At 46.6% G+C, this 25,168-nt stretch overlaps 1 non-coding gene across 1 annotated transcript; it reads left to right on the top strand.

Moving 5' to 3' along the window:
- Window positions 1-16,545: 16,545 nt before the first annotated feature.
- TRNAR-ACG (transfer RNA arginine (anticodon ACG)) lies at window positions 16,546-16,618 on the top strand. The gene has a single exon. It is a non-coding gene; the product is annotated as a tRNA-Arg (tRNA).
- Window positions 16,619-25,168: the final 8,550 nt, after the last annotated feature.

Raw genomic sequence — 25,168 nt, forward strand, 5'->3', positions numbered from 1 at the left:
TAACCAGGTAACAGATTAAAAACGATGTGTGCGAATCTTATACGATCTAGAAAAATGTTTAGGCGTAGCTTTCAATGGTGTTTGAGAGAAGCGGTGGTCTTCCATGGCGCTTTAACGTTCGTACTGCAACATAAAACGCCCACGCATGGCGCCGATTCAATGATGATGATATGACGACGATAGAACGACCGTGACGGCGCGACCATGGTTGTCTGACAAGGATGCAATGGCGACGACAGCATTACGCCGTCATATTGACAGCAGTATTGGCGGGAAGGACCTAGGGAGTCGCCATCTGTCGGAAGCGCCTCGCTTGCGTAGTATGAAACGCGGCGCGCTCCTCATAAGCTTGGCTGTCGGTGCTCAATAAAAACACCACGCGGCAGCCCTCCTGAACATTTCTGTAAGTATTCTCGAAACGAGCGAAGCTTTTACTGTCAAAATAATAACCTTGGGCTAACAGAAAGCACGGGATGGTATACAAACGCTATCTCTTTACCGAATACGTACAGCGAATGCCCACTGCGCGCGGTCGCCGCGATGGAGTCCCCCGAACCGGCTCTTTGCGCGAAAGCAGGCAATCGGCTGAGAGCAAACTATGTGAAATATGTTCTTGTAGTGGGCTGTCTGTGTAACCAAATGGAGCATAACAGAACGAAACCTCAATGCAGTGATCGCACGGGTTCGTAGCGACCGACTGTGTGTCTGCGTGCGTGTGCGCGTACAGAGTTTCGCTTTCGCTCCGAGCACGTTTGCGCACCGTGGCGAGAGCTTCAGGCCGCCGCATATGAGCATTTGACCGTACACAAACAACGAATGTTGCGTGGACGCTATCACAGCTGCTCAAAAATAATTTCGTTATAACTCGGGACTACGACGCCTACGGCGACTTTTTATATGCTGTCGAGACGATTCAATCTTTTTTTCCTTTCTCCTAAATTCTTGCACGTTTCAATATTCTCAAATTGCATCAGAAGAAGAAGAAGAACAAGAAGAAACATTATCAAACTGTATATTTATAGGTCTTCTCAGCGAGCAACTTCCCGCTTCATTATACATAACCATGACACACAACCATGGCACACAACCATGAGCATGCGCCGTGCCTTTTTCTAATGTGCTTAACCATTCCTTTCCATTCCAGTGAACTTGCCAGCATCTAGCACCAACAAGTTCATAGACCCGAACTTCATGACATTAGCTGGGCAGCGCGCGCGGGCGAGCGTCCCAGTGCGCAATTTCTGCTAGTCACCGAACATTACAGCCCCGACGCCATAGCAATAATCTTCCTCGCAGAAGTGCTTGCTACACACCCGAGTTGTAGCCGACGGCTGCTTCGCGATCCAAGCTTCACGCAGCTTCCTGTCCTGTGGGTGCGTGTGAAGGCTGCGCCGGGCTCCATTGCGTACGTCCGGCACTGCGGCACCGAGCAGTAACCTACCATGTTGGACGTCTTCAAAGGCAGTCACTATCTATTATAGTGCTTTCAAGTGTTGTCAAGCAGGCACCCGAAGTGGGAAAATCTCCCTACTTAGTCAGACCCACAGCACAGGTTGGACGCTAAACTTTCGTTTTCAGCTTGCTTCGGCGCTTCCCAAGCAGCCAACGCGACCTCTGTGTACTCGTGATCCTTCACACTACGTCATGCCGACGGCAGCGCCACGTTTTCCAGTGGTGCAGCTCACCCCCAATAATGTCGACTGCACCCGGACTACTTGCGACCTGAATGTCCAACGATAATATTCAATAGTGGACATTTCGTCTCGGTCAGACATTTCGCCACGCCGTAATCTAGCAACATTGGCCACCCATGTCATGGGGAATTAAAGGATTGTATTTTTTGACAACTGCTACTCCAGGAGGCCACATTAACTGGGAAGAATTCACGCCTCAGGAGCACGGAGAAAAGAAACTAGAGGAGGGAGCCTACCACAGCGCGGTTGAAGCCGAAATCTACTGGGCCAGTGGTGGGCGAACACGTGCCCAACAACGCTTGCCGCCTCGTTCGCAGAATAGCAAACCGGCACCGAGGAATGAAGGAAAACAATCTCCTCAGGCTTATCAATGCCTTCGTACTATGTCAGTTTACGTAGACAATTTCTATGCACAACTGGCTCAGAACGAAGCGAGACAAGCTCAACCTTCTCATCCGCAAAGTGGTCAAGAGGGCTCTCGGGCTACCCATCAGGACCCATACCGAGGATCTCCTCGGTACGGTACGTGGGACTAGCCGGGTGTGCGACGAGTTCGCGTCCTCGCCGGACCTGCAATAAAGGTTTCTTCACTCACTCACTCACTCACTCACTCACTCACTCACTCACTCACTCACTCACTCACTCACTCACTCACTCACTCACTCACTCACTCACTCACTCACTCACTCACTCACAACACGTGAGTGCACGTCAAAGTGCGCGGTTGATTTTAGTGTTCCCGGTTGGCAGGCAGAGCCACGGCAAGGCAGCTGAACAAGCGCGCTCCAAATAAAAACTACTGGCATTGCTACTGGTAACCAAACGTCTCAGAAAATCTCAACTCTTGCTCCGTGATCTCGGCGCAAGAGCTCAAGTGTCGGGCCACCACTGCGGCTTCACGGAGCGTTCGCTTGCCAAGGCTGGCTGCGTGACGTAATGCTCTTTCCTATATTTTCCTTCCTCCATGCTCAGGAGGGTGCCTGAGATAACAAAGCGGACGCCGCAGTATCTCCAGGGCAGCCAAGGGGCCGCGGGGGGATCGAAGCTGGAAGATGGGAGGTCCGTGAATTCTGGGCCGCAGAGGCTGGAGCGTGTCAGATGGTGTTCGCATGCAAAATTGCCTGTCCACGACAGCGGACCGCCTTTCCTGTAACATCCCCGTCACCTGCAGTCCTCGGCGAACCCCAAACCCCGCATGCATGACGTATGATGCCCCCATTTCCCCTTTGATGTCCTGAAGGGGCCACTAGGGTGTATTGAATATTGACAAGTTGTTTCACTTATTGCTTGCGCAAGTTCCCAATTTTCTCGCGGCATAGTTGAGGGGACTGCCCGAATGTACTGGAAGCTCGATTTGCAAGCATACACACGATGCCGGATTATGGGTGCTCAAGACGATGCCCTACCAGCGAATACTCTCGATGACGGCAGCATTCGCTTTCTTAGCTGGAAATTCTTTCTCGCTGGCCATGTGAACTGTTCGGAGAATGCAATGATCGGTATATACTACGCAATATGTGCTGGTGCTCTCCAGTACGCTTGGTGCTGGTGAGCACCTATGCAATTGGATTACTAAAGAAGGTTATAGACCTATATTAGTATAACGGACACTCTGCGCAGACGGGCTCCAAGAAGCAAGACTGAACTGTTAATCCAATGTAATGAAAGAGAATAAGGTTCATCTAAGCGTCGCTGTATGAGAGCACCACATCACAGCATAATAGATCAAGGCGAGGCAACTGCTTTTACCAACTTGACCTCCGTGCATGCAGTAGGGTGGACACCACGTCACATTCACCTCGAGTACCATGATGTGCGTGACGCCAGGCAAAACTGCAGTTTTCCCTGATAGCCTCTGTCTCTCCGTTCACCTGTGTATCTTTCGTTAGTAATGAAACAGCTAGTAAGCGGCTAGTCCATCCATCTCCGTTCGTCTGCCTTTGGAGTGAGCTGGGAAGATTTTCCGAAGAATCAGCTCTGCCATGCAAGAAATCTCCGTAGCAAGTCATACCCTCGCAAGCACATGCAGAGCGTGTATTCACCCAGCTCATTCCTTTAAAATGTCTGCGGTAGAGACTTAAAGCCACAATGAAAGAAGGTGCAATGAATTGTGCAAGCTCTGGCAGGCGAACGGACCAGACTGAACTGGCCTACGCGACCGGATACAGCGCCAGTGCTTCTTCCGCGTAACGGAGTACCCGTCCCCAGAATATACAGGACTGCTCCTCGAAGACAGGTCAGTGCAGCTATGGAAGGCCTGAAGGTGCTGTTGGAAGAACCGAACCACGATCAACTGCTGCCTGCGATTCAGAGTCAGTTGAATGAGCTTACAGAGCAAATCAGAAACCAGGAAGCCAGGTTCGCCGAGACCATTCGTGAGCTTGGAGCGCCCGAGCAACATTTAAAGGTAGACGCTTGGCTCAAATCACGGCCATGATTTCTTCGAGGGTGTCGAACCAGCTGCCTTGTGTGTCGTCCGCCGGCATAATCCGACAGAGGACACTAGCATGTCGTCGCTGCTGCCGCTGCGCCCGGAGAGAAGGCGTTGATACTTCGAAAATGGGAACACTTCGCCATCCTGTCACCCAGTGCTCTAGAACACTTGCGGCAAACTTTCCCGCATCCTGGGGACCGCTTTGTCGTTGCGTGTTTCGCGAGCCCCACTGAACGTTGACTCTTCGCATTCAATTAGTGCGCTGTTGACGACACACAGGCGGACTGAAGCATTTGGGAGCTTCGGTTATGTCTTGCCCTCGGGAACGGTGACGCAACTGTTCTGTGGCAGGGAGAACGGAGAAAGTTTGCTGTTATTACGGTGCTGTACATGAGGGATACGTACTTTACGGTCGTCTGCAAGCACGGCAGCACTATTAATTCTGATCTCGCAATGCAAATTCAGTTTTACAGGGATGTTGGTGGTCTCGCAGTGTTTGCCGCCTATTTGGTGCGTGAGGGTGTTGGATAGGATACGACTGAGAAGTCTTTGATTGTCTTCCTTTCGCGAGCCTTGTTGCGGTAAGCACGATAAGGACACGTTGGCACATTTTGACCTCGCATTGCGGTAAGAATTTCATTCCCTGATAAATGGTTTTCTTCAAGATGTAAATATGAAGTTCGAGATTGAGCTCGCAGATACGTAGGGATACAGGAGCGCCTAATATTCGTCCTCATCCTCCTTGCCAGTTCCTCTGTGTCTATAAGCTTAGTGAAGTTTTGATGACTCTTCTCCTGAATAAAGTAAGCGCTGCGAAATTTCTTTTTTCGAATTTTTATGCTTGTTAGCCAAATTATTCAAACTATTTTTGCAAGCGTTAACGTATCGTTTCAAGGCTTTATTGGCTCTACATTTTATTTATGTATTGTGCTCCTACAGAAGCCTCGCCCCCCCCCCCCTCTTTCCACCCGCGGTTTTTAACCTTGCGGCTTCCACCTCGATGTTTTTTCATCTATTAATTCCGTGTGGTTGCTAAAAAGATTGATTTCAAGGCGACGTTGGTGTTTGGTACTAAGACGCTCTACTACACACTGATCTCGATCCAAAATGGCCAGACAAACTGTTTTAACGTTCGAAGTGTTAAGGCCTTCGCTTACGACTATAAACCCTATTTTCTATTTTCGGCAAACTTTGTGTTTCACCGGTGATTAACAGTGTATTCAATAACGCTAATATAACCCCAATGATAACACTTCGTGCTTTCATAAAGCTTTTACTGTTTTCATAACAGCTCCGTTTGTCAGATAGTAGAGAGGTTTAGAATAGGGGCTCCAAAATAGGGGCTTCCCAACGAGCTTTACCGGCGTTAGCGTTGGAGAACGCCGGAGTGAAGAGCTTTAGAATAGGTCTTTGCAATTGCGAATGGCGTCTTGCGCTTTTAGACCCACTACGTACGGTGTGAAAGAAAAGTTATTATAAATGTTAAAATGAAATATACCATTTAAAGATAAGAAAACCAATTTTGATTTTCCTGTTCTCGCGTTTATTTGCAATTTAGAGGTTATTCTATTGTCCTCAACCAATTTGTTGTGTTTAGTTTTAAGTAACCAACTTTACGTGCCTTCACCAGCCAAGTTAATCCACAAGCTCATACTTGCGCCCGTGCTCAGAGTGCCAGTCGTGCTTCCTGACGTGTTTTTGACGTAAAGTTCAGAGTTTGCCTTCACCATTCACCCCGAAAGTGAGTCAATCGCGCGTAGGTGTTCTTTTTGAGCGCCTACTTTATCTAGATCTCAGCTGGAGTGATCTAGAAGACACTTTCTTTGGACATCGACAGCGCACACCCTGGCCGTATAAGTCACAAAGATCGGCACAAAGATTGGCACAAAGATCGGCACAAAGATTGAAAAATAACCATTCTATGGACCATTTGGTTTTATAAGTAATATTCTACTTGAGGCACTTCAGCTATGAAATTTCGCTCTTAGTGCTCTTTGTGAAAATATTTCTTGGGTGCCTACCGAGTGCTGAAAAGAGTTGCTTATGTTGTAAGTATCCTGGGACACAGCAACCTTTACAGCAGGCTTGAGCACTTGGTGCAGGGCTCTACGGCGACCCTGCATACCCACTGCCTCCCCTGCTGATGAGCCCATATGCCGGCTCTTCTCAGAGAGACACAGCAAAGGCTTAATTCCGCCATGAGTGCAGTCCGCCAGGCCGTAGAATGGGGGTTCGGCAAGGCTGTTGGACTGTTTGCGTTTTTTTTACTTTAAAAAAATCAAAAGATTCTTCACAAAATGTACCGAAGATGTACAAACTAGGCACAATCCTCACAAACTGCCATACATGTTTGTATGGCAGTTAAGTTTCGATATTTTCTGACTCAAGGCTGCCATTTCTGCCAGAATATCTGGTTCCTGTCACTGCTTGAGATCCTCAATCCTCGGATCGGGGATCTCACGTATATGTGTCTTTGGAACTTACATATGCGTAGCCCGTAAGAGCATTTTGGAAAGCACTTTACAATTGTCAAGCAAATATTGGCTCAATTTGAACCACTGAACAGTCTGATATTTGCAGATGCTACGGTTTGTGTGACCTGTTAAAGAAAGCTTTATTTATCTTATATGCTGTACTAGAGCAGTGGTAGAGCACCAGCATCAGAGCTGTAGCTGTAACGCACGTTTTTGCGAAATAGCTTTATTTTCAAGCATTTAGGCGTGATGTTACAAGGACAATGACCTCGTAACTTCCCTTGTGAAGAACTAAATGCATCGTAGTAAGCTTCAAGGATGTTTACTTTTGATTTTGCGAAAGCTTGTGTATAACTTCAAGAAGTGCCCTCTGTGTTGCAAGGAATGCCTCCCGAAGTAATTCAAGCATTTAGGCGTGGTGTTCCAAGGATAATGACTTCGTAACTTCCTTTTTTTAAGAAATAAATGTATCGTAGTGAGCTTCAAGGATGCCTGTTTTTTATTCTGCAAAAGCTTGTGTATGTCCTCAAGAAGAGCCCTCTGGGTTCCAAGGGATGCCTCACGTTCTGCCCTGCGCTCCTGCATTTCTGTTTCATGCTGCTTCTGCTGTCTTGCAAGTTCTTCAGTCCGCAGCTGCCGGTCTCCGTCCAGCATTCGCTGCTGCCCCTCCCATTCCCGTCTTCTTTGCTCCAGTTGGTCCTTTTCCAGACTGAGGCGCTGTTCTGCGAGGGCAATCTCTCGCTCCTCCATGAAGTACTCCGTGGCTCTCGCTGATTTCTCGTATTGTAGCCTTCTTTCAAAGAAAGCCAGGTTGCCCCCCTTCGGCAGCTCTTTTCACACCTGTAAATAAAGATCAAATGAGACGGGTACAGCTAAAATGCGGCTTGTAAATAGGCAATGACAAACTACTCCACACAATATTTGTATTTTACATGTGGCCCAACTACACACAGCGTATACTTGGCTTGCCTTCCCCGCAGCGAGCCTCTTGCACTACACTGTTCAGGGTCAGGCTGTGCGCTTGGATGCAGAGGAGAGTTGCTGCGGGTGGGCACATCAAATTCTAGTGCAGCTTCATCACCTGGGGTGTACACCTTCGTACGTTTGCAGCAACTGTGCTGATGCTGACACAAACAAACGAATTCTGTAAGATTATATTCTGGCTGGCATTACTTCTTTTCCCTGCTAAAAGGAGGTCAAGAGAAGAAATATGAAAGTCATACCCCCGCATCTGCTTCTTCCTGCTGCATAATGCAGGCCCGTGAAGGCACCTTACAACCCAGTTTTGTCGGCATACTGTAGTGCTTTAAACATACTTCATGTGTCTTCACGCATGTGTCGTTTCACAAAATGTGTTCACAAAAAACATGTAACTGCTTGGAGTAGTGCACCATTTGAAATTTGAAGTGAAATATCTTTTAATGTACAGCCAGTAATTGTGATGTTAAAGGGAGCATATTGAGTAGAATATTGCATCTACATCATAGTAACGTTGTTGCATGGACATACGCTCTTTGTCCCATATGTTTGCATAAGTTGTGATGCTGCATTTTCTGACTAATCCATATTCCCTTAGTTGGAATAAATGTTTGCGAACTTGACATGCTATTGTTCTCATGTTAAAAACATTACTAGGTGTCTTTCACTGTAGAGATAGCAACTAAAATGCATCTAGTGTTGTGGGGAGCCCTAGTGCGGAACATTGTATGACAGACACAGAATGATGTATTTTGTAACGTTGACATGCAGTAAATATAGAATTACAATACCCTAATATGATGTTCTAACTTCGAACATGTTTACCACATTGAATCGCTGCTCCGCATACATGTGTAGCTGTTGCTGTGTTGCAAATAGCAATCCATCATGGCTTTATCGTGGCACGAACCTATAAATGCAGGGCTTATGCATTTCTCCTGGAACGAAAAAGTACGTTAAACGTTCGCATAACACTTGCTGAACGCGGGGTTCATGAAGCGCATGGTGCTGTCTTGCAGAGACTAAAACCTTACGTGTGAGGCCGGCCTCCTCTGAAACGGCAACAGCTGCTCGGTACACCTCGCGTGCGATACCGTGGCAGCACCTCTCGCGACTGAGGCGACACTACGCTCCGCAGCCGAGATGGAAGGCGGCTGCGGACGCGCACAAGCCACTTTTCGCGCAACAGTGAGCCTGATTTTATGCCCAAACTCATCAGCTGGCAAATCTCCCGCAGGAGACTATCTTTTTCCGAGTATTGCTCTTCAGTTCCAGACCTTCGAAGCGAGAGCTATAGATGAATGAAACGAGTAGACACCGAGCCACCGCAAGAAAGAAAAACAAAAGTAGGCGCTGGCGATAACTATACGGTGGATAGCACTTCCTCGTGTTTGCCCGGTCGTTGCGTCGGTACTGAGCGAGAAGCAGGCCCAGCCTGTCACGGAGTGCACGCTGGCTGAAGCCCTTTCCTGTTGCCCTTTTTATGTTTGTAGATAAGCTTGCCCATCCTTCCGGATCGGCAAATGGGTTCACTGCGCCAACCTCGCGCAACAAAGCGACGTCGCCGCCCAAAGAAAATCGCGCTCCCGTAGGTGCTGCCGCCTTTGTCGTTGCCATTTCGAAAATAGTCGTCGGAGTAAATGTGTAGTCTTCGGCTAAGGGGCACGCCTCGGCTGCGTTTGTCCTCAAGTTTGGCTTCGCCAGTGGATTCGGCCGTCTCTCTTCGCCTGCTTCCTGCCCAGCCGAAGCATTTCCGTGTTAGGCCTACTAGCCGCAATATCGACAATCGAATTCGGAATCAGCGGCGTCTAATGAATCAATCTTCATTACACACGTAGGTTGAGAGAAAGCGATAATCGTAGTCACTTCCTAGCTTAGGAACAGCACGCGTTCGCACGAATCGAGCCCAGTTTGGTGCTAGTTTGGTTTGGAGTTTGGAGCCCAGTTTGGTGCTAAGCCGCCATGTTTGTTGAAGCAAAGCTTTTGGGGCCGCTATTAGGGCTCCCGCTAAATCGGTGAAATAGCGTTTTCGACGCAAAACCAAAACGCAGTTTGCGTGTCGCGCATGCGCAGTAGCTTCAACGCCATTTCTTTGGGGCCCCAAAACGTTTGGGGCCCCTATTCTAAAACTCTATAATTGGCATTGGGGGCGGATAACGCCTTGAACACAAAATCACATGTTTAGATCCTTCTAGATGGGGGTCCTGTCTAGATATGAAAACAGCTGATGATGTTGATCAACCTACTTCAGAGTGAAGCTGTTATTACAGCGAAGCTGTTAGCCTTTCGGTGGTCGGCATTTTTCCTATTGGCGCCCGTTAGCGAAAATGTGGGCCGATCCAGGCGGCAGTGCAGGGGTATGAGCAGTGGCTCATACCCACGTAAGGCAGAGGCTTCAAGCACGCAGCAAAGTGAGCCGAACAGTGCACACGTTATTTATATAATAATGTTTGGGGTTTTACGTGCCAAAACCACTTTCTGATTATGAGGCACGCCGTAGTGGAGGACTCCGCAATTTTTGACCACCTGGGATTCTTTAACGTGCACCTAAATCTAAGCACACGGGTGTTTTCGCATTCCGCCCCCATCGAAATGCGGCCGCCGTGGCCGGGATTCGATCCCGTGACCCCGTGCTCAGCAGCCCAACACCACAGCCACTGAGCAATCACGGCGGGTACACATTATTTGGAATCACGCATGCAACATACAGAACAGCATACGTTTCAATAAAGAACAAGCACAAAACAAGCAAGCGAATCTCATGATTGATGATAAGGTGTTCGTAATAATAATGCGAAGCACGTAGCGTTCCCGCATACGTTTCTCGGTAAAGATTACTGTTGCGCAAGCTTCCGCGGCGATGGCAGCTTGCGACATGGGGAGTGACGTCGCTAACCTTTCGTATATAAAAGAACTTGCCTAGCAACTAATGTCAATGTTGTTGCAGCCCCGCTATGGGTGGCGGCGTGCTGTCAAAATTATCACTACCCTCCTAACTACGATTACTCTAAATTACAATTACTACCACTATTCTAAAGCAATAAAGCATTGCGTATACCCCCCAGCAGTTGTAGTGGTGTTTTTCAATAGTTTCGCTATACATCCACTTTCGCAGTGCCGGGATGGTAACGCTTTTTTTTTTTTGCGATTCTATAAGTTTCCACTCTCTTACTCTATCAGCACATGTGTCCGAAGATCAGACAAGGCTTGAAAAGCTGCGGAACTTTACGAGAAAGCAGGCGGCAGGGGAAGACAAGAGTATCTGTGCTTTTGTTTATTTGCTTGTTTCAACATTGTGAGGAGCGATGAAGCGATAAACACGTTCCCTCGGGTGTTTTCAGCATAGCTGAATGGTGAGGCCTACAGTTAAAAATGGCGTTCTTCGTGTTTGTCCCGCGTTAAACTTGCGGGGCCTTTATTCCGTGCCTTTCAGGTATTGCAGTTACATCTCACGGTAACCAAGCTTTTTTGTTACACTTTTGACAGGGTTCTTCGGCAGTCGGAGCTTTAACGCCCGTTCTTAAAGCTTTTTCGAAGCTACAGCGTGGCTACGAGGCAAATACGAGCCGTGCGGATTATTTCTGAACGCCTGCTTGCTTCTACGGTGCACGGAGATCAATGCACACGGGCGTTTTCGCGCTCCTCGGCTGTCCGAATAATGCCGTATCGTCCGACAATCGAAATCGCGGCCTGAAGCTCATCAGACGAAAGGCCACGCGGTAGTGTGTGCGTGCGGACCTACAGGGTAAGCAAACATATGAAAAGACAGCAGTAGCAAGGACGGAAAAGTCTTAACCGTGCGATGAAAAAACGACATGCTCACCTTTGTTTTGCGCTGACGATTGCCCGCATGTAGACCCGCAGCGTTTCTGTGCAGGTAGGCCATGTGGAGCTGCCACAACCTGCACACGTGCCTTAGAACACGCACTTACAAAGCGAAATATAAGAAAAAGAAGCATGTGCTTGCTGCGGAAAACCAGGGAAACGATGGAGCATGTTTTATTAAAATGTAAAGATACCTGCCCAGCGGTCGATTTAGGCACCACTGGCCTCCTTGGAGCCCTTGGGTTCAGCGAGAGCTGGGGGAAAGTAAATATGTCCGCAATAGAGATTAGTAAGAGGTGATTGGAAGAAAAAAAACGGAGACGTACAGAAACAATGTTCCCAATAAGGGGTCACAAACAAAGTTCACAATAGTGGGCCACAAAATTTGGTTATGGGAATTCATCCTGTTTTTTTTTCTTTTTTTCTTTTTAAACCTAGGTAGGACATAGGGCAGTATAGGAGCAAGAGCTTGGTGGTGCAACCCACCGCCCCATTTCAAAAAGGACGCTCATAACATCCATTCATGTATCCATTCCGGGGTCTGTTGAGCAGCTGCGCGTACCACACCATCGTGCCCGAGAGGAACGGACAGTAGAGGACAAGCGCAGACCATCTGATAACTTCAGTGGGCGCCGGCAAACGCCGACAATTTTCCGTCAGCCCCATGTCGTGTACAGTCGAGGTGCTACCAGTGCTTGAAGTCTCCTTTCAGTGGAAGGCGGGGGGGGGGGGGGGGGGCTCATAGGGCGGCGACCAGTATAGCGTGCGCGCACTCACACACGGTCACTATATATATATATATATATATATATATAAGCAGTGAAGTGCAAAACGATAGGATCCGTCACAGAAATAGTTCGAAGAATAGAAGCACGTAGAAAAATAACGGGAGTTTACTGACGTTTCAGCTGTCGTTCGGCCTTCATCAAGAGTGCGATTGCAAACACACAGAGCTCAATTTATTCATTTTTCTCCGTAAAAAAAAAATAAAGAAGTCAGAGAGAAAAAAACAAAAATGTGAATGCAAATTTCTTCGTACACAGAGTGGCATTATGAAAAAAAAAGTACGCAGCCTTTGGCCACAAGTACGCGTACATTTATTGGCGTCGTGATTACCAACACGTGTATTGACTCAGGTCAAAGTCGAGGAAAACAACCGTGAATGCTAACTTGCGCGCCCCCCATACAGTGCTATTATAAAAAAGAAACAGGTAGCCAGTTTGTGAAGAACCAACACGGGAACATTCACATTCGGTCACACATTCAGTCGTGTCCACGAGGGCAGAATGACGTAGCCAATGGAATGTAGGGGAGACGGGTCACATGTTAACAAGGAGTATGCGAGCGGTCGTAGCTGCCAGGAGAGTGTTTCTTTTGTTCTTTGTTTGAATGTCTGCAACTTTTGTGCGACAACGAAGACGGTCAATATGCTCCCATCTGGTTATTGGGCACCTGTACTGTGACCTCCATGACCCCTGGTTGAACGAATTGCGTTCCATTCGCATTATTTGGAAATATATACAGGGTGTCCCCGCTAACTTGGACCAAGTTTTTAAAATACCCAAGAGCTCTAGAGAAGTCGTACCGACTGCATAGTAGCCGTAGTCGTATGTACTTACGGCCAGCATTTTCTTCATCACAAAGTATTATTTAAATAATTACTTTTAATTTGAGAACTCTTTAATTATTGCTTGAATCGCAAACATATCGATTACAAAGTTGTAGGGCACCTTAAGTAACCTCCGAGTCAGCCTTTATTTCGTGCTGAAGCGGTCCTGGTTGTTTTTTCCCAAGAAAAAACAAAAGCCCGGGAAATGCGCGAAATACGAAATAGACGCGTACTCGCAGGCGGCTAATCAAGCGCCTACAAGCAACCATTGAAACACAGCTGCATTCTCTTATAGCCGCATCGTACAAGGCTCCGCAACGCTTATCAATGCGTCAGTGGCGTGTTCTCTTGATACCGCGACCATCACACAGCGTGAAGCCCTGTATCGAGCTGCCACCGCTAGTAAAGCCGTGTATCCGTGGCTATTCGCTTGGGAGCGCTTGAGTAGCGCCGCACGAGCTGTCTTTTCGTATTTTGAATGTTTCGCGCGCTTTTGTTTTTTCTCGGAAAAGCTAACGAGGCAAAGCTGAGCACTAAACAAATGCTTGATTCGGAGGTTATTTGAGAGGCCCAACAACTTTGTAATTGATATTTTTGCGATTCAAACAATAATGAAAAAGTTCACTAATTAAAAGTGATTAATTAAGTGATAGTTCGGCATGAAGGATATACTGAACGTAAGTACATACGACCACGGCTACTATGCAGTCGGTACGATTTCTCTAGAGCTCTTGGGTATTTTTAAAATCTTGGTCCAAGTTAGCTGGCACACCCTGTATATATATATATATATATATATATATATATATATATATATATATATATATGAGTGAAGCGATGAATCACCGCAGGATCCGGCAGTGAAACAGGTCAGGAAATAGAAGGACATATAGAAATATTCACCAATTCACGAGCAGGTAGCTTCACGCTCAGGTGCCTCATGAAACAGCATGCTGTGCCAAAAATCTTAGTCGAACGAGGGTGGTGAGCGTCATGCGCAGTGCTTCGCGGAAAGGCATGCAGCAGGACAATATCTTTCCTGTTGTAGCTCACGTGATATCAACCAATTAATCGCGATGAAATCATTGATAAGAAAAAAACTGAAAGTCCGAACTTGCCCTGCACAAGGCCCTACTGGTAATAAAATCACCTCCGGCGCTGGTCGAATGGGTGCCACAGTTCTACAGTGAACCTGCCGAGAGGAGGGGAGGGGTGGACACGGAACATTAAGCACTTGTTGGGACGCAGGCCATGCCGTTGTTGGCGTTCCCCACCGCGTCTCGCGTGCAGTTGGAGTAGCCATTGCCTCGCGTGCTGCCCGGTCCCATGTCGCCTCTGCGTATAGTTAGAACCCCGTGCGTGGAGCTCGAGCGCGTTACTGAACGTCAATTTGAATCCTTCGCATTCGGGCGAAACTGCCAGTTTTTTTCTTATTTTTTTTAATGCTGCTTACGATTAAAGAAGACGCCACTTATTTTTCCATTGGCAGAAAAGGGTGCATTAAATCGTTTCCGAAATCAAAGTTGGCTGCCGTGCAAGGCACTTTTACAACCAAGAAACTCTCGTCCGCAAACTACATTTCTCCCTTTATAGTGCCATTTCTTTAACACTGGCGCCATGAGGAACGCCTGAGGAAGGGGAGGGAGAAGCGCAATCTCGACAATGCCTGCCGACCGGCAATCCCTGCGTAAGCAGACTCCCTATGGAAGTGCAGCCACCTACACAACGCAACGCGGTCCCGTCCAAATGTCCTCGATCGACGTGCATCTAACCGTTCTGGCGGCGCTTGTTTTATGCGAGGTCAGCGAACCGCTAATACGCGCGGAAAACTGGTTGTCGCAGCCAGAACGAGTCCCTGTCATGCTTCGATCAACGCCGGCGAAAGAGGCGTAACTATACTCTTATGCCTTCCCTGCACGTCAGACCCCACTGCGGCCAAGAAAGGGATCGCCGCGCAAGGAGCCGAACAACTTTCTACGCTGCGGCAAGCTGTAGAGTTCCATTCGGGCCCTTCGAAGGCGCGCACAAGGAGCCCCTAGCGTGGTGAAGCGGGCGAAGACACCAGGTGTGTCGTTGTTGCCAAAATGACCGGGACGTGATCAGGAAACACCGGGTCCCACATGCGTGGCGGAGGCGTCGGGCATTCGGTCGCCTCCGTTTCCTGCACGGTTATGCCTGATATCAGCCGCCCTCAAACATGGGCGTCCGTTCTGCTGTGCGCGGCGACCTGCGACGACTTTCGCGTCTTTTTTCTTTGCATTTGACCACGGTTTCATCCATTCAATTCACTATGAATAGATAAATTCGCAGATACCCCACTGAGGAGAGCACGAACATTAGAGTCTTTGAGCTCCCTTAATGCAGAAAATGGCGCTGTCAGTGTTCGTGAAGGGCTACCTGTTCGAATTCGTGCACGGAGCTTCATTTATGACGGAATGAAACGGGCGCAAACGAAGACATGTCAGCCTCAAATAGGCAGGGGAACAATTTCCTTTTTTTCTTTAGAGTAATAGGCCTTAGCTGCGGGAAGGGCCGGGTGTTTATGTGCTTCAAAACTCTTATATCGGACATCGAGAGAATGAAAGTAAATAATGTAATTACATTTTGTGGTTCTGTGTGCCAATACCACCACCACATGATTGTGAGGCGCGCCCTTGTGGGGCACTCCGGAATAATTTCGACCACTTGCGGTTCGTGAAGATGCATTCAAATCTAAGCACACGAGCGTGCTTGCATTCCGCCCGCATCAGAATGCGGCCGCCGCGGCGTGTTGTGATGGTAAATTGAGCCTTCTGGACTAACCACAATGCCTCCTTCATACTCGAGTACACAATGACTGCATTCACACTGGGGCTGCACTCTGCAGGATCCACTACTTTCGGGCATATCACTTTCAATGGATTCCGATTGGCTACACTAGCTGGAGAAAGGCCGGTCGCATTGGACACAACGCCAAGAAAAAGTGATCACCGTCGCCCGACAGCATAAGCTTGCAGCCGTGATTTCCTGCCGCATGGGCTCCGGGAAGCGACGAGGGTGGAGGACATTCCCATCAAGTACCCCGCAATATTGCGACACTACCCATTCGAAAGAAGACAGTATCCACTACAACATCCAGAATTAGGCAAGGAAGAAACCACCACCCTCCGCGGACTACAAACGGATACATATGTCCATGGAATTACCATGCACCGGATTCACCCCGTACATACAATTCTTATACTTATGCCGATTCTGTGATGCACCGGACACCCTCCAACACGTGGTGTTGGTGTGCCCACACCGCGAGAAAAGCACTCAAGGTGAAGCGTCAGAATCGCCACAAGCTATCAGGAAAACGAGGATTAGCGAAGTCTTCTGGACTGGTCACCTGCCGCAGCCAACGACTTTCTAGACTGGGAGACTGCGACTTTTCGCACAATAAAAGTTCGTTCCTCCTCCTCCTCCTCCTCACCGCGATGGATCACTTGCGAAAACACTGTCCGTTAATAGAACTGTTGACAGCGCCGCTTACCATTTTACTTTCGATCGGGGCCTGTGGCGCAACGGATAACGCGTCTGACTACGGATCAGAAGATTCCAGGTTCGAATCCTGGCAGGCTCGTATGGCGTCTCTTTTTTTCTTTGCTCCATCCTCATTTTTCTTTTCAAAAGGATTTACCATCCGGCCGACTGAATTTCAAACACTGACAATCATTTTTTGTAATTAGCGATATATAGATTTAGCTATGGTATCAGTCGAAAGCACGTTTCCACTTCACTCGCAGTGTATGAACTAAGGCGTTATAAATGATGAAAATTACAAAATAGACTTATTAACGTAGAAAGTAATTTTCTCCGTTAATAAGTATTTCTTTATTTTACATGTGGAAAATAAGGAAATGTTGTAAGGCATGATGCGCCACACTTAAGCGTGAGGTATTAAAAACAAGCAAACGAAAAACGAGTCAAAGTAAATTTTGAAAGCATGGTCACTCAGTATCAAGTAAAATAATATATAAGAAAACAAAAATGAAGTTCAAGTGCAAATATGCTATCAGTATTTTCAAGCAAGACTTGGTTTAAAAAACATAATTCCGCGCAGCACATAATGGCTTCCCTTGCAATGCCTGGAGAAGGCCACGGTATGGTGGCTAGAAAGGGGCAGTGTGACGGCCGGCGTATCTGCGCTGTGCGCGGGAGAGGCGCGATGAGCGATGAAATTTCACGGCGTCGCTAGGGGCGCTGAAGAGCGCTGGTGTAATGAGTTTGAACGGTGAACAAATAACAGATACAGGCACAAGAGTCCGGGAAGCACTTGGCAAATGGCCGAGTAAAGAGTGGGAATATGGTGAGCTTCTAAGTGTAATAACGACAGACATACGGAACGAGGAACAACATGTTCGTTGGAAAGAAAAAAAGAAACCGAAAAAATTCAGTGCCCGTCCACTCTGTGAAGAAGGATGACCAGCGAAGCTGTGTATCGTCATCAGGCTGGTTACGCCCACTGCAGGGCAAAGGCCTCTCCCATACTTCTCCAGCAACCCCTGTAACGTACTAATTCTGGCCATGTTGTCCCTGCAAACTTCTTAATCTCATCCGCCCACCTAACTTTCTGCCACCCCCTGCTACGCTTCCCTTCCCTTAGAATCCAGTCCGTAACCCTTAATCACCATCGGTTATCTTCCTTCCTCATTACATGTCCTGCCCATGCCCCATTTCTTTTTCTTCATTTCAACTATGATGTCATTTACTCGCGTTTCTTCCCTCACCCAATCTGCTCTTTTCTTATCCCTTAACGTTACACCCATCATTCTTCTTTCCATAGCCCGTTGCGTCGTCCTCAATTTAAGTAGAACCATTTTCGTAAGCCTCCAGGTTTCTGCCTCGCACGTGAGTACTGGTAAGACACAGCTGTTACACACTTTTCTCTAGAGGGATAATGGCAGCCTGCTGTTCATGATCTGAGAATGCCTGCCAAACGTACCCCAGCCCATTCTTATTCTTCTGATTATTTCAGTCTCATGATCCCGATCCGTAGTCACTACCTGTCCTAAGTAGATGTATTGCCTTACCACTTCCAGTGCACCGCTACCTATCGTAAAATGCTGTTCTCTTCCGAGACTGTTAAACATTACTTTAGTTTTCTGCAGGTTAATTTTTAGACCCACCCTTCTGCTTTGCCTCTCCAGGTCAGTGAGCATGCATTGCAGTTGGTCCCCTGAGTTGCTAAGCAAGGTAATATCATCAGCGAATCGCAAGTTACTAAGGTATTCTCCGTTAACTCTCATCCCCAATTCTTCCCGATCCAGGTCTCTTAATACCTCCTGTAAACACGCTGTGAATAGCATTGGAGAGATCGTATCTCCCTGCCTGACGCCTTTCTTTATTGGGAATGTGTTGCTTTCTTTATGGAGGACTACGGTGGCTGTGGAGCCTCTATAGATATCTTTCAGTATTTTTACATATGGCTCGTCTATCCCCTCATTCCGTAATGCCTCCATGACTGCTGAGGTTTCGACTCAATCAAACGCTTTTTCGTAATCAATGAAAGCTATATATAAGGGTTGGTTATAATCCGCACATTTCTCTATCACCTGACTGATAGTGTGAATATGGTCTATTCTTGAGTTGCCTTTACGGAATCCTGCCTGGTCCTTTGGTTGACAGAAGTCTAAGGTGTTCCTGATTCTATTTGCGATTAGCTTAGTAAATACTTCGTAGGCCACGGACAGTAAGCTGATCGGTCTATAATTTTTCAGGTCTTTGGCGTCCCCTTTCTTATGGATTAGGATTATGTTAGCGTTCTTCCAAGATTCCGGTACGTTCGAGGTCATTAGGCATTGTGTATACAGGGTGGCAAGTTTTTCTAGAACAATGTGCCCACCATCCTTCAACAAATTTGCTGTTACCTGATCCTCCCCAGCTGCCTTCCCCCTTTGAATGGCTCCCAAGGCGTTTACTTCTTCCGGCGTTACTTGTGGGATTTCAAATTCCTTTAGACTATTCTCTCTCACAGTATCTTCGTGGGTGCCCCTGTTACTGTTGGAACTATTGGAACACATTATTCATAAATATATCATTGAGTACTTATCTGAACATAATGTTCTTTCGCATGCTCAACATGGCTTCCGTTCCGGATTCTACACGGTAACACAACTTCTAGAATTCTCTCATGATATTGCATCCGCACTTAACCTTAGAGGACAACTTGATGCCATTTTTATTGATTACAGTAAAGCTTTTGACACATTGTGCCATAAAAAGCTTCTGATTAAACTCAGGGCAATAATTCATGATTATAAATTACTAGGTTGGATACAGGACTACCTAAGTACAAGAACCAAGTTTGTTGCATTTAACCATGTTCACTCATGTCGTGTCAATGTTACATCCGGTGCACCACAGGGATCTGTCTTGGGTCCTTTGCTGTTTGTAGTCTATGTAAATGATGTCGTTGAAGTAACCGCGGGCACTTCTGTCAAAATAAGACTATATGCTGATGACTGCGTCCTTTATTCTACTATAAGTTGTAATCATGATCAGTTGGAGCTGAATGATGTCTTCACCCGTTTTTGCGAATGGAGCAGAACATGGCAAATGTCACTTAATTTTAAGAAAACCGTATCAATGACTTTTTCGAATAAAAAACAACCATTACAATTTACATATTTTAATGAAGCGCACAAGCTTGCAAGCGTCCACACGTTCAAATACCTTGGTGTTACTTTCTCCCCTGATCTAAAATGGCATGCTCACATTAACTGTATAACCAACAAGGCGTTGAGAAAACTGGGTTTTCTTAAAAGAAACTTACGAGATGCAACTAAAGAATGTAAATTAATGGCATACAGATCACTAATAAGGCCTCTACTTGAATACGCGTCGGTAGTGTGGTTGCCACATGATTCCAAAGACATAGACATGCTTGAGTCTATTCAGAAAAAGGGCATAAGGTTTATATATAATCGTTATGACCGCCAGTTCTCACCGACATCACATGCGAGTCTACTACTATTAAAGCCACTGGCCCTTAGACGTACTTCTGACCGTGTTGTTCTGCTACATAAAATTGTTCATGGGAAGACTTATGCACTTATGCCAATGCACCTATTGTTATCACTAACCCTTCTTCTCGGCCCACCAGAAGAAGTCATCATCTTAACATTGTTACTTTGAATGCAACGATTGATTGTTTTAAGTTTTCCTTTTTTCCCCATACAATTGTGATTTGGAATGGCCTTGAGGGGTCCTTGCGCGAGTTACCAAGTGAGGTATTTGCCAACATATTACCTAATCATGTTCATTAATCAACTAGCTATTCCTGATATTGTTTTTTCTAGTGTTTGTTTTCTTTTTGCCACTCAAATGTATTCTTCAATTGATTGACATATGTATGCATTCACTCCTGCAATATCTTGCTATGCAAGATGGCAGTATATGTAAATAAATAAATAAAATAAAATAATAATTAATCTCTATAGAACTCTTCAGCCACTTGAACTATCTCATCCATATTAGTAATGATATTGCCAGCTTTGTCTCTCAACGCAAGCTGTGTATGTGGCCCCTTAATGGCGAACTCCACCTCCGCCGCGGGTCGGCCCTGCATTGCACTATCTTCGGGATCGGCCCAAGTATGAGGAGTTTTTTGCTTACCATGCCAACGAAACGAAAATTTCCTTGGAAGGTAGAGCTATGCAGCTTCGCTGTAAAAGCTGGTGGAACACGCAGATACGAGAAGCGATCACCGAACAATAGAAAGCATCCCGGGTGCACAGGTAGGCAAAGAAGGCGCAGTTGCCGCAGGATGATGCGGCCCCTTAATGGGAAAAATACGGGGAGAAAACGTCTATGGTTCAAATACTGGTGCAAGCAAAGATAAAAGTGAAAGTGAATGTTGATTGTCAGAAATACGTGGGAAAAAGAAGGCCGCGCCAAGAATATCTCGGAACCACATAAAATTATCAGGCAGGAAGTCAACGAGACAACATATCCTAGACGAAGATTGAAACAAACTGGAAGGGGAAGCGACATTAAACTACATCAGAAAAATAGCAGCCGAATGTTTTCAAGGCAATGACGAGGTTGAATTTGAAGAAAATAAGAGCATGAAAGGGAACCAGCTGGAAAAGGAGCTGGTGTTGACAAATTTCAGCTAGAAGAAATCAGAAGAGAAAATTCCTAAGCGCACAGCCTCACGGCTAGACGAGGTTCCTGTTAGGCTTATCAATGAACTAGGGCCAAAAAGTAAGGAAGACTCTGGTAAAAGCAGTGCAAAAAATTTTAAAAGATAGACGAATACCAGACAGTTGGCGACAAAGTAGAATGAATTTAATTTATGAAGGTAAGGGCGAGAAAGATAGAATTCACTCGTATAGACCGTTGACCATTACAACGGTAATACACAGGCTAGCAATGTAGGCAATTAAAATAAAGCTGCAAGCATGGGCAGAGAACAATTGCATTTTGGGAGAACTTCAGAATTGCTTCAGAACAGGTGGGTGTTTCGATGATAACTTATTTGTTTTTACTCAATGTATTGAAATATCAAGAGTAGAAAGCAGACCGTTACATGTGGCGTTTTCAGACATTACAGGAGCCTATTATTATTGCAGCGGTGGCGTAGAGGTAGAACACCCGCCTCGCGTGCAAGAGGTCCGTGGTTCGAATCCCGGTGCCGGCAATTTTCCACCGGATTAAAAAAAAAATCCGCGTGTTGATAAAATTGCACAAACAGGCCTGGAGTGTGGCCTGATCCCGGTGACCAGAACCGGTAACGCACTCCCTCACCAGAGCAGGATTGGCTACCCTGGTGCAGTACTTGGCCACAACCTCCTATGAACACAACAATCAAACCCCGGCCCTCAGTCCCCAGCAGCTGCGAAGCAACTGACCACGGCGGCGGTCAGACCTGCGACGCAGCAGAGGGTGCTAAGAATCACTGGCTCCGGACAGGCCGCCATTGGAATATGAACCTGGCAACGTTTAACGCTAGAACGTTATCTAGTGAGGCGAGTCTAGCAGTGCTATTGGAGGAATTAGAGGGCAGTAAATGGGATATAATAGGGCTCAGTGAAGTTAGGAGGCCGAAAGAAGCATATACAGTGCTAAATAGCGGACACGTCCTGTGCTACCGGGGCTTAGCGGATAGAAGAGAACTAGGAGTCGGATTCCTGATTAATAAGAATATAGCTGGTAACATACAGGAATTCTATAGCATTAACGAGAGGGTGGCAGGTCTTGTTGTGAAACTTAATAAGAGGTACAAAATGAAGATTGTACAGGTCTACGCCCCTACATCCAGTCATGATGACCAGGAAGTCGAAAGCTTCTATGAAGACGTGGAATCGGCGGTGGGGAGAGTGAAAACTAAATACACTATACTAATGGGCGACTTTAATGCCAAGGTAGGCAAGAAGCAGGCTGGAGACAAGGCAGTGGGGGAATATGGCATAGGCACTAGGAATAGCAGGGGAGAGTTATTAGTAGAGTTTGCGGAACAGAATAATATGAGGATAATGAATACCTTCTTCCGCAAGCGGGATAGCCGAAAGTGGACGTGGAGGAGCCCGAACGGCGAGACTAGAAATGAAATAGACTTCATACTCTGTGCTAACCCTGGCATCATACAAGATGTGGACGTGCTCGGCAAGGTGCGCTGCAGTGACCACAGGATGGTAAGAACTCGAATTAGCCTAGACCTGAGGAGGGAACGGAAGAAACTGGTACATAAGAAGCCGATCAATGAGTTAGCGGTAAGAGGTAAAATAGAGGAATTCCAGATCAAGCTACAGAACAGGTATTCAGCTTTAACTCAGGAAGAGGACCTTAGTGTTGAAGCAATGAACGACAATCTTGTGGGCATCATTAAGGAGTGTGAAATGGAAGTCGGTGGTAACTCCGTTAGGCAGGATACCAGCAAACTATCGCAGGAGACGAAAGATCTGATCAAGAAACGCCAATGTATGAAAGCATCTAACCCTACAGCTAGAATAGAACTGGCAGAACTTTCGAAGTTAATCAACAAGCGTAAGACAGCTGACATAAGGAAGTATAATATGGATAGAATTGAACATGCTCTCAGGAGCGGAGGAAGCCTAAAAACAGTGAAGAAGAAACTAGGAATTGGCAAGAATCAGATGTATGCGCTAAGAGACAAAGCTGGCAATATCATTACTAATATGGATGAGATAGTTCAAGTGGCTGAGGAGTTCTATAGAGATTTATACAGTACGAGTGACACCCACGACGATAATGGAAGAGAAAATAGTCTAGAGGAATTCGAAATCCCGAAGGTAACGCCGGAAGAAGTGAAGAAAGCCTTAGGAGATATGCAAAGGGGGAAGGCAGCTGGGGAGGATCAGGTAACAGCAGATTTGTTGAAGGATGGTGGACAGATTGTTCTAGAGAAACTGGCCACCCTGTATACGCAATGCCTCATGACCTCGAGCGTACCGGAATCTTGGAAGAACGCTAACATAATCCTAATCCATAAGAGAGGGGACGCCAAAGACTTGAAAAATTATAGACCGATCAGCTTACTGTCCGTTGCCTACAAAGTATTTACTAAGGTAATTGCAAATAGAGTCAGGAACACCTTAGACTTCTGTCAACCAAAGGACCAGGCAGGATTCCGTAAAGGCTACTCAACAATAGACCATATTCACACTATCAATCAAGTGATAGAGAAATGTGCAGAATATAACCAACCCTTATATATAGCTTTCATTGATTACGAGAAAGCGTTTGATTCAGTCGAAACCTCAGCAGTCATGGAGGCATTACGGAATCAGGGTGTAGATGAGCCATATGTAAAAATACTGGAAGATATCTATAGCGGCTCCACAGCCACCGTAGTCCTCCATAAAGCAAGCAACAAAATCTCAATAAAGAAAGGCGTCAGGCAGGGAGATACGATATCTCCAATGCTATTCACAGCGTGTTTACAGGAGGTATTCAGAGACCTGGATTGGGAAGAATTGGGAATAAAAGTTAATGGAGAATACCTTAGTAACTTGCGATTCGCTGATGATATTGCCTTGCTTAGTAACTCAGGGGACCAATTGCAATGCATGCTCACTGACCTGGAGAGGCACAGCAGAAGAGTGGGTCTAAAAATTAATATGCAGAAAACTGAAGTAATGCACAACAGTCTCGGGAGAGAACAGCAATTTACAATAGGCAGCCAGGCACTGGAAGTCGTAAGGGAATACATCTACTTAGGGCAGGTAATGACGGCGGATCCGGATCATGAGACGGAAATAATCAGAAGAATAAGAATGGGCTGGAGTGCGTTTGGCATGCATTCCCAAATCATGAACAGCAGGTTGCCGTTATCCCTCAAGAGAAAAGTATATAATAGCTGTGTCTTACCAGTACTCACCTACGGGGCAGAAACCTGGAGGCTTACGAAAAGGGTTCTACTCAAATTGAGGACGACACAACGAGCTATGGAAAGAAGAATGATAAGTGTAACGTTAAGGGATAAGAAAAGAGCAGATTGGGTGAGGGAACAAACGCGAGTTAAAGACATCTTAGTTGAAATCAAGAAAAAGAAATGGGCATGGGCAGGACATGTAATGAGGAGGGAAGATAACCGATGGTCATTAAGGGTTACGGACTGGATCCCAAGGGAAGGGAAGCGTAGCAGGGGGCGGCAGAAAGTTGGGTGGGCGGATGAGATTAAGAAGTTTGCAGGGACGGCATGGCCACAATTAGTACATGACCGGGGTTGTTGGAGAAGTATGGGAGAGGCCTTTGCCCTGCAGTGGGCGTAACCAGGGTGATGATGATGATGATGATGATGATTAAAACGTAGACCACAACATTTTGTGGGATATTCTGCAAGGGGAAGGGAACGATTGTCTACAGCTTTTGAGAGAGATTGACCTAGAAAATACTGTTTGCGTTGAATGGGAAGGGATGAGGAGCGAGGGGAAAGTTGACGCGTCAGTATCAACAAGGGACTGAGGCAGGTGTGTCCTTTATCCCCATTGCTGTTTATGATGTACATGGTGAGGATGGAGAGGGTGCTAGAAGGAAGTGATATCCGGTTCAATCTCTCATACAAACAGGCGGGTACAGTAGCAGAGCAGAAGCTTCCAGGTTTATTTTATGCAGACGACATTGTGTTGCCAGCTAACAAGCACAGTGACTTGCAAGGTCTGACATC

The sequence above is a fragment of the Dermacentor variabilis genome, unplaced genomic scaffold (genome assembly GCF_050947875.1).
Source record: "Dermacentor variabilis isolate Ectoservices unplaced genomic scaffold, ASM5094787v1 scaffold_20, whole genome shotgun sequence".
Lineage (NCBI taxonomy): Eukaryota > Metazoa > Arthropoda > Arachnida > Ixodida > Ixodidae > Dermacentor > Dermacentor variabilis.